Below are 9861 nucleotides of genomic sequence, written 5' to 3' on the forward strand. Positions count from 1 at the left end.
ATCCAGCAAGTAACATTCAGTGCAGGTCAAGTGAAGATACAAGGAGCTCATCCAGTTTAAACCAGCTAAGAACCTGGCCTTATTTTATTTGGCACTGTGGACCTCGATTTTTACTGATGAAAAAAATTGCAAAAAAAAATAATTATGTTGAAAAAAAAAGTACCAAAATAGGCTGTTTAAGTAACATGCATGGAAAAACCAGGACTGTGCCAGAATTTTATATTATTAAAATATAAAAAAATGCCTAAATGCATTATGCTGGTATTTGCTTAGAGGAAGTATTGCTTTTGCTGTATTTTCCTTGACGGACTACTGTACAAAATGAGTTTGCTTACAGGAATGACATAACAAAAATAGCATTTTCTAAGGAAACAGGAAATGTTTGCTGCATGTTCTTTGGAAGTGCAAATTAACCTGCTACAACACACAATAACACATTTAAGGCATATAAAAACGTCACATGGATTTGGGCTCAATCACAATTAAACAAGTCCTTTTTAATCGTTGAGAGCCAGCCCTTGTGATGAACTCCCACCATTTATGTTTATCTCTTTGTTCAGTTCGTGTTCTAAAAAAAAGGAAACATCTGCAAAAATGCAAATAGCCTAAGAATGGCATTTGAACTGCAAGAGAGATTATATTATTCAAATAAATTTCTTTCTAGAAATTATCAACTAATTGTCGACTATATTAGTATTATTACTGTTAATACAATGTTGAAGTAGAAAAATCAGGAAGAGGCATTGCCTTGGTTGGCTTTAAAGTCCAAACTGCAAGAAGCTGCTAATAGTTTTTGATCCTTTCTAAAGCCATATGATGAAATATTCATGGTAGCTGTGTGCTTCAGTAGGGCCATACTGTTTAAAAAATAAAAATTCTGTCCATAATTGATTTGCTTTCTAGTTTTTGCTCTTTTAGGGTCTATTTGGAACTATTTTAAAATTTTTCTATGCAACCAAAAGGATAGAAACAACCTTTACTTAAAGAAAAAGCAAATATAAACTGACCTTTCATGTCATTATTCACCACCACCACACCCAGAGGTAGGGATTTAAGAGAAACCATTAATTATTACATGGTTCATGATAAATTCGACAATCCTGGTACACCTTAGGTCAGTGTCTCCTCTATGCAACTTATTATCATGATGAAACACAGTGGCTGAACAGCAGCTTCCTACAGCACGTGCTCAGCGGTGCTCTCCTCTCCGCCAGACCTCAGCCCTGCTTCCCCAGCCCCGCGCACCGGCCTGACTCCAACGCCTCAGCAGTCTCACTGACGCCACGGGACTAAAACCAAGGCTGCAAATAATCGTTCGCAAGGTCAGGGTCTTGCTGTCCCAGGAAGACACCTTAATTACATGGAATTACTGTTAGCAATGTACAACCACTTTAATCCATCTGCTACAGGTCAGTTGTCAACGGGGGTGTGACCTGACTCCCAAAATCACAGTGAACTGAAAACGGCTTTTTCTAGAGATGCAAAGACACTGACTGTGATGGATTCTGAGCGAACAGTCCTGGCTGGATATATAACATTAACTGCAGAATGAAAAGCTAATGCTAATTCAATACCAGTCACATCAGTGGTGCCAATAAATAAGTCCCTGAACTGGATTTTAAGCCACTATTTCTTTCTGGGGGCTGTCTGCTTATAGAATTGGAAGCTTTTCAGCATTTCATACAGGCTCCAAGAACGTATCACTTTACTTACTGAACATTATAGAAAAGGCCACCCAGGAGGAGTTTTACATCCCCTCTGGCACAGCAGCAATACTTAGCGTTTGGGGAGGAAAAGAGCAAAAAGAGCCCTGCTGCACTTCTGATAATTTTGCAAAGCAATTTGATTCTTTGGGGACGCCTGAACGAGCCTGTGGCTTTTTGCTTTTTCCTTGTGAGAGCCTGGGAATTACAGGGTAGTTTATAAATCAAGATCAAGTGCTCTGACCTCGCACAGGCGAGGAGGAGCGCAGCCGGGCAAGCGGAGGCGCCTGCCAGAGAGGGGCTGGGATGCAGCACCCCGGGTCTCATGGCGTGGCACCGTGCCGTGCCCGGGGCTCTGCAGCACCCACCAGCCCCGGGAAAACCAGCCCTCGACGTGGGAGCAAGGACGTGGCCACGTGCAGCAGACGTGCAGGATGAAGCCTGGCCGTAGGCAGCACGAACCAAGCATGCTCCTCGCCCGAGCGAGCTGGACAGGGGGGCAAGGCCTGGCGTACAGCGTGCCACAGCCACCAGCCACGGATCAGGGGTTTCTCCCCCAATGGGACGTGCTTGCGCAGCTGCAAAGCCCTGCTGATGCCAGTGAAGGTGTGACAGGGATGTAACCAGGCCAGGCCAGGCCGCCCCACTGCTTTTATTAGCTCATTTGAATCAAATTTCTGTGTACAACTGGATTAGACAGTTGTTCTTCAAAGGTTACACCCTACACACCATTAACATTCATGTGTTTTTCAGATGAGATCATCTGAGCAATTGCTTTCCCAGCGGCTCCCATGATGTACGGGCTGCTGACAGTTTAATTTTCCATTACTTCCATCCAGTTTGCAAACTCACTGCCTACTTGATCACCGAAGGATAACAACTGCTTCCAAAGAATTCGAACTGCTAATACACGGTGTGTAACAAAGCTGCCTGGCTACAGGATCTGAGTCCCGATCAGCTGATGAATAACTTTGGTTGCCTGCCGCAAGCAAATCAAAGCCATGACAAAAAAGGTGCTCAGGTTTCTCTCTGCCAGCCTCCCGCACTGTTTTTTGTTCAGGATAGCTGATCCTCTGCTCGACAACTTCTTCACATCACCCCATTGCACTGTCATGCTAAGTGTAATTAAAATAATTAAGACAACTCTAACGAAATTATTAACAAAGCAGGATAGGAAGCATCGTATCATTCTTCCTGAGAATTAAAACAAACTAAACAAGGAACCTTCTCCCAGTACGAACCTCCTGGGAATCAAAGGAAAAGTCTCATCAAAACCAGGCACTAAGCAAGCCGTCGCTCTTAGTTCACCTCGCATTAGTGTGCTCACCTTAACATACTGCAGCGTTTCCAAAGCACTGCCCACCTCCGGGGAATCTGGAGTCTCCCAAGGAAAACACCCCATCACATCCCACCTCGAGGAGCCTGTGCCGGAGCAGCGGTGGGAAGTCCGCTGCCGGCAGGCAGAGCCAGGCCCCAGCCGCCGCCGGGGACCCCACGGCACAACGGGAGAAGGGCAGCTGAGGGAAGACGAGCTGTACAACCATTACTTAATAATTAATGGCATATACAACTACTATTCTGCCTCCCCAAGAAAAAAGCCACGCAGTCTCGCTGAATGTAGGCTCCTCCACAGGGCAGCCAAGCTGCAGAGCCTGGACACAGAACAGCTTCTCCCAGAGACATCAGTACCGTCTGGGGGCCAGTTATGTGGAGTACAAGGACAAGGATTAGCACCCAGGTGAAACTGGGGCAGGCAAAGCAATGCTCAGACACCAGAGGCGGCTTTAGTCTCTTTCCTAAATTGGAGCACTCCAAAAGCAAAGAGGTTTTAGCAATTCCTCCCTACTTGGAGTAGGGAGCAGCTGAGGTCAGCGCCGAGGTCACTGTGTCCAAGCATTCCCTTGAAACAGTGAGCATTAAAAACTAGCTATTTTTCATAAAAAAGGAATGAGATTGCCTTGTATTCATTTGACAGCATGAATTAGTGTGTTTGAAAAGCACCAAACACTAGCATTGTTTTAACATCTATCCACCTAAACCCTCCATTTCAGAGACAGCAGAAGCAGGTGGAAACCATAGAGTTCAGCACAATTACATTAATTTTATGCCAGGTTTTAATTTGGCATGGTAATCCTAAAATTCCATTATCATACCTGTTAAGGCAAGCAGGCACCATATAAATTATACAGTTATATGCACTCTTAAGCTGAAAGCATTTTTCATTTTAGACAAGTACAACAAATGCTGCCAAACTCAAGGAACAACATCACTTAACAGCTTCAGAAATTGTTAACCTATGAAAATGTGAACGATGATTAGAAAAAAGACCTTTCCCCCCGATACGGTTGATAGACAGTTTAATCCCCAGATCCCCACTGTGAATTTTCCATTTTGTTTTGCTTTATTAGCTTCAATTTTGAAACTACATGAGAAAGAACAAGGGAAAAAAAGAAGACGTAACAACGAGAGTTAATCATATGCAGTGAAAAGGTTATGCAGCCAATGCAAATTCAAGGGAGCAGCAATTCCACAAAGACAGAACCATTTTACTGTAATTTACCATGCAGTGGAGAGCTTGGTTTGGTTTTGACACCCGAGCCACAGCGCATAAATGGATTATTTGATGGTGGCACTTTTTGTTAGAAAGTCATTCTTTAGCCTGCATCAGCCAGGGCACTTGGGGTGCACAGCTCACCCGCCAAACGAAGGGGTAAAACTTACCATTTATACGAACACCACAACTGCTGCCAAACCATCACGCTGCTTCTGCAGCAAAACTCTCCCCAGCAATCCCATCATCCTCGTCCAGCACAGTCCAAGGCAGCTCAGTCCCAGGTTACGTGGATGCTACACCGGCATCCCCAGGAGGTCTGGGGCAGCATCGTGAGCAGCCGCTTCTCTGCTTTTTTATGCTCGTCTCAGGACAGAAGGCAGGGAAGGCAGGGGGAGTGTTACCACCAACCCCAAAGGCCTGAGCCAGATCCACAGATTTATCCAGGTGCTTACATTCACACTGATTTCACGTGGGACTTGGATGACTAAATAAACACCGCTGTGGGTACAGGTGTTACAGTTCTATTGCCATGTGTTGCACACAAACATAGAATCAGAATCACAGAATCACAGAATGGTTTGGGTTGGAAGGGATCTCAAAGATCATCTAGTTCCAATGCCTCTGCCATGGGCAGGGACACCTTCCACTAGACCAGGTTGCTCCAAGCCCCATCCAACCTGGCCTTGAACACTGCCAGGAAGGGGCAGCCACAGCTTCTCTGGGCAACCTGTTCCAGTGTCTCACCACCCTCACAGCAAAGAATTTCTTCCTAATATCTCATCTAAATCTCCCCTCTCTCAGTTTAAAAACCGTTCCCCCTCATCCTATCACTCCATGCCCTTGTGAAAAGCCCCTCTCCAGCTTTCCTGTAGCCCCTTCAGGTACTGGAAGGTGCTATAAGGTCTCCCTGGAGCCTTCTCTTCTCCAGGCTGAATAGCCCCAACTCTCTCAGCCTGTCTCCATAGCAGAGGGGCTCCAGCCCTCTGGAGAGCTGTGTGTAACTTTACGGTAACCCCTGCCATAGGCAAAATGAGCCACCGTGCACAGTATCAGCAAAGCAATTACAGTGATGAAGACAGCCTTGGTGTTGGGGGGTGAGTTACGTGACTGGGATGGATCCACAGGACATTGTGCTGGGGAAGGAGTTCAGTCCCCTTCCTCTCCCATGAAGTACTCCAGCCTCTGGCTGACTTGCACAGCCCACAGCTTCTCTGAGGAGTAGGAAAGAAATCATGGGGCTGTGCTGGAAATGCCAGTGGGGCAGTACCAAAAGAGGGCAACAGGAAAGTAACGAAAGAGGGCACAAGGTTGTGGTGGGAAGGATGTTGGAAGGGAGTCAGGGTACCTTCAAATGACAGGGCAGTCTGGGGTCATGTCACAGCCACCCACAGCGAGAGCAGTGCTGAGAAACCTGGCCTTACTAATGCTCATGTATAAAATAAAAATTCAGGCATAGTATAAGTGCTCCCCAGGTGTTACTCCTTAGCACACTGGTGAGGATGCAGAGCGCAGCCAGCTTTGGGGTGATGCCTGTCTGCACCCTACAACATACCTGTCCCTGACAGGCAGTGAAAAGTGCTTATGTCCACCCAAAACTGCCAGGGGCACATCAAGGACAGACTGACTCTGCCCAGCTAGGATAGGGCCAGAACACTGCACTCCACACTTACTCTGATAAAGATGATGCTGGATGCTTGAATGGCTTTCTCTATACATTTCCACTGGATTTCAGTAAGTTTAAGGGAAAAACTGAAAACCTCAAGCCCTGATGAGCACCCCTAGCTGCACGCTGGGCTACTGACTTCAGGACAGACTCACCTATTGAATTGCCAGCACGTGCCTTGACAGATCCCTTGTCGAAACAGGAGCTATTCCAACCACGCGGAGCATGGGAGATGCAGCTGGAATTCAGCATAATGCGATACACACTACTTACAATAAGGCATCTCTGGGGATGAAGCTGCTACTTGGCAAGCAGGATAGAAAGGAGGCATGCTTAGGGCTGCCAAAACCACTGAGGATACACTCACAACACTGACCCAACAGCTTTTGTGCCATCCTCAGGACACGGACCTGCGAAGGCAGCACAGCCAGATGTGACATGTGAGCCCATGCTGCTCTGCCATGCCCAGGAAACCCACTTCGAGACCCTGGCTAGTAAAGAACCGTATGAAGGAAGTCAGAAAGCCCAGGTACGAGCCCACCAAACCCCGCCCAAAGCGCTGGTGCCTGGCCATGCAGCCCTCTAATCTCTTGGCAATCACTGATCTCCTCTATCTCATTTCAGGGCTTTTTTTTCCCTCCCCCAAAAGAGGAAAGCTTGTTGGATAAAGCGTTTGCTCCAGGGGAGCCTGCCTTTTGAATGGTTAAAAGGAAAAAGTACTTCTTTCTGGAGTGAGAAAAGGGACAACATATAAAAGACCAGTCCAGCACCTTCATAAGGAAATGGTATTGTGCTTTTTGATAATAAGCTGTGCCTTTTCTAGGAAGTGGCTACAGAGCATTAAGTATATTTCTGAACAAGTTATTTTGAGGTGGCAAGCCATGGTGCTCTCCTCAGAAGAGTTTATATTATTGGTACCTTTACAGACTTACAAATATTTTTTAGACAACAAATGAGGCTGTGCAATAAGCAAGCAAACTGTAAAGAGCATTTGAAAATCAACCTAATGATGGATTTAGAGGCTTAAAGCAGCTCTTTTACTGTATTTGTTTGAATCTTTAACTACACTCTTCATCCCCAGCAATCAGATGTGATACTGAACTGGAGAGCTTTGTAAATCATGTTATGCTGGGTTTGGTGTCTTTGATCAATCACTTATTTCAGGAAGACAAAGCGGCTGAATTGCTGCTGAGCTTTGTCAAGTTAAACATGGAATTCTACAGGAAGGTTTTTAATTAGGTTTCAGGCCGACAGAAGCAACCCCTAAGTACTACAGTAGTGCTCGGCTGGGCGATGCTGCCTTGCTCTGGGTGTGCCTCTGGGCTTCATTTTTTTAATGACTGACACTTCTATTTATAGAGTCAATACAAGGGAGTTGCTTGGAAGGGAACATTTCTGAATACGTTTCAGTGTACACAGATTTGAGTCACAAAGTCTGTTAACATACAGTTCCTGGTACTGGCCCCTTCCATTTAATCTCAAGATAAGAGTCTCTGCTCCACCCATGGCAGTGACTGCTGCCGTTGCTGCACTCTGGGCTGTTCTCTCCTCTTAGCTGAGGGCCAGCGGTGTAAGCGAGAGCTTCTTCATCGTCCCACCATAACTTAACCTTAACCATCATCAAACCAAACCAGATTTTGCTTTCTGCGTCCAGTTCTTTTCCTAAGGTGACACTTGAACAGGCAGTGCTGCTCTCTAGTAGCTAGAAGCAAAACCAGCAGCTGACAGGTACCATCTATTACCTTCACAGGAGAATAACCCTGGATGGCTTGGAAGATTAGTGTTAGGGTACACACTTCTGGTTTGATGGCATGAAATGAGCCCCAGGCTGGTAATAGTCAAAAGTAAATGCTACTGGTGTTCAGTATCCTCTGTAAAACAGGACTGATGGGTGTAATCATTCGCTACGAGATATACGCGCTCCATAATTGGTAATCTCAGCCCTGCATTCCAAACTTAAATGGGCACATATTAGTGCAGAAGTTGTGTTATCGGCGCCTGTTCTCTGGTCAAACTGAGCATTTTGCCCTCCAGGAATGTAGTTCTGTCATCTTGCAGAGACCGAATTCACAAAAAGTTAATATAACAGGGAGAAAATACTCAGAAAAATTAACTGAGGGTGCGTTATGTGCCAGAGAAAGGACCTCAGTGTTGATAAATGAGAGGGAATTAGAGGACACACCGATATTGTGGTGAAGACACAGGACCATGCAGGTGCATGCTGACCTGCAGTGCGGGGTGGTAAGGGTTTTTGCATCTGCTTGAAAATTGTTGTCTTTTGCAAAGGATCAATGCTCTGTGAGCTACTGTCAGACTCCTTCTGGGGATTATGGAGCTGCCATAGGTGATCACTGAAATGGGTCTGTAGATTGTGCTCATGTTCAGCTCGTTTGTGCTCATCCATAGCTCAGTGACTGGAAATTGGCAGCAGCTCCCATTTTAGGCTGACCTGGGGAAAGCCAGTGAGAAATTCCTATGTGCATTTGGGATCCCTCCATGCTCCTTTAGGGAAGGTGAACCTGAACGCTTGTCATGTTTTGGAAGAAACTTGAATTTGAATTTCAGTCTTTCCAAGTACATATTCCTTTTTGGACTCTGGGTTACCCGTGCATCCTTGGATGAGATATTTGACTGTTCCAAGTCTTGTCCTCCCCATCACTAAAACGCAAGCACTGCCCAGCCTGTGAGAATGCTGTGTGAAGTGCTGACACAGAACTAAGGAAAAGACATCTTTTATAAAACTTTTGGAGATGGCTCATAGAAGAATATAATCAAACCCTGACATCTGCTCAGAGATTATTCAGGCATCTGCCATGCACAGAAACATCTGGCAGAATAAAATTCACCTAAGAACATCATAAACCTGATCCCAAGAGTAACTGGTGCAACTGGTAATTCAGCACTTCTGCGCTGAAGAATCTACCACCATATCACATTAGAGATGAGGGAGAGTCTGGACATACCTCTCTCCTCCAACCACACATGGCCAGATGCTGAGCCCCACCTGCCAAAGGGCTTCCCCAGCTGCAGCACGGCCCCTGCCATGGAAAGGGTGGCTGCCCTTGCCTGCCACTAGAAAGATGGGATCATCAGGCATGAACTAGACCCATGTTTTCAACAAGCCTGGAAAAAAAAAGTCACTGACCTTGGTTAGGCACAGGCACACATCTAAAAGGCAATGCTGCCCTCTGTTACGTCTTCAGCTACTCACTCACGCGTGGCTGTGTACGCAGAACCAGCTACTCCCGTCGCAGCTTGGGGCTTTGATTTAGTCCAATGACATGGAATAAAGAGAGCAAAGCTGGCTCCTGAAAGAAGCTGAGCACCTCCAGTTCCTAATGAGCTTCAGAGACTTAGAGAAGGCGTTCTGCATCCAGTAAGGACAAAGTAATCTACTGTAAGTTATTGTAATTAGTTTTCAAGTCCTACCCTTCATCCACTGCTTTTTCACTATATAAATTAGGTATTAACATTTGAATGAAAATCAATATATTCACCTTGTCATTTTGTATTAGTACCATCCAACTTCATGGATTAAAACTAGATGAAAGAGATTTTACTATCAGTTTAGAAGATAACTTTTATTTTATCTTTATTTTGGTGTGTTATCTTATTGATGAGTTCAATATGGAAATTTCAAGGCAATCATGAGTCCAATGTAATCATTCTGTATAAAACTGTATGAAAAATACGTTTTAAAATGAAAATGTACTAACAACGTATTATCATGCCCATTTTTAAAAATAAATTATAGAATTAACAGGAAATAAAGATTATTCCTTATTCATATTAGGCTTGACTCCAACACTGGTAATCAGATTGACTGTGAAATAGCTCCACAAATACTTTTCTTGTACTCAGTGGAAGTACTTAGGTAGGTAAATACTGCTGGGCCCTGGCAAAAGTGGGAGAACCTGGGCTTCTCTGATTCAAAGGTTTAT

The sequence above is a fragment of the Nyctibius grandis genome, chromosome 13, assembly GCF_013368605.1.
Source record: "Nyctibius grandis isolate bNycGra1 chromosome 13, bNycGra1.pri, whole genome shotgun sequence".
Classification (NCBI taxonomy): domain Eukaryota; kingdom Metazoa; phylum Chordata; class Aves; order Nyctibiiformes; family Nyctibiidae; genus Nyctibius; species Nyctibius grandis.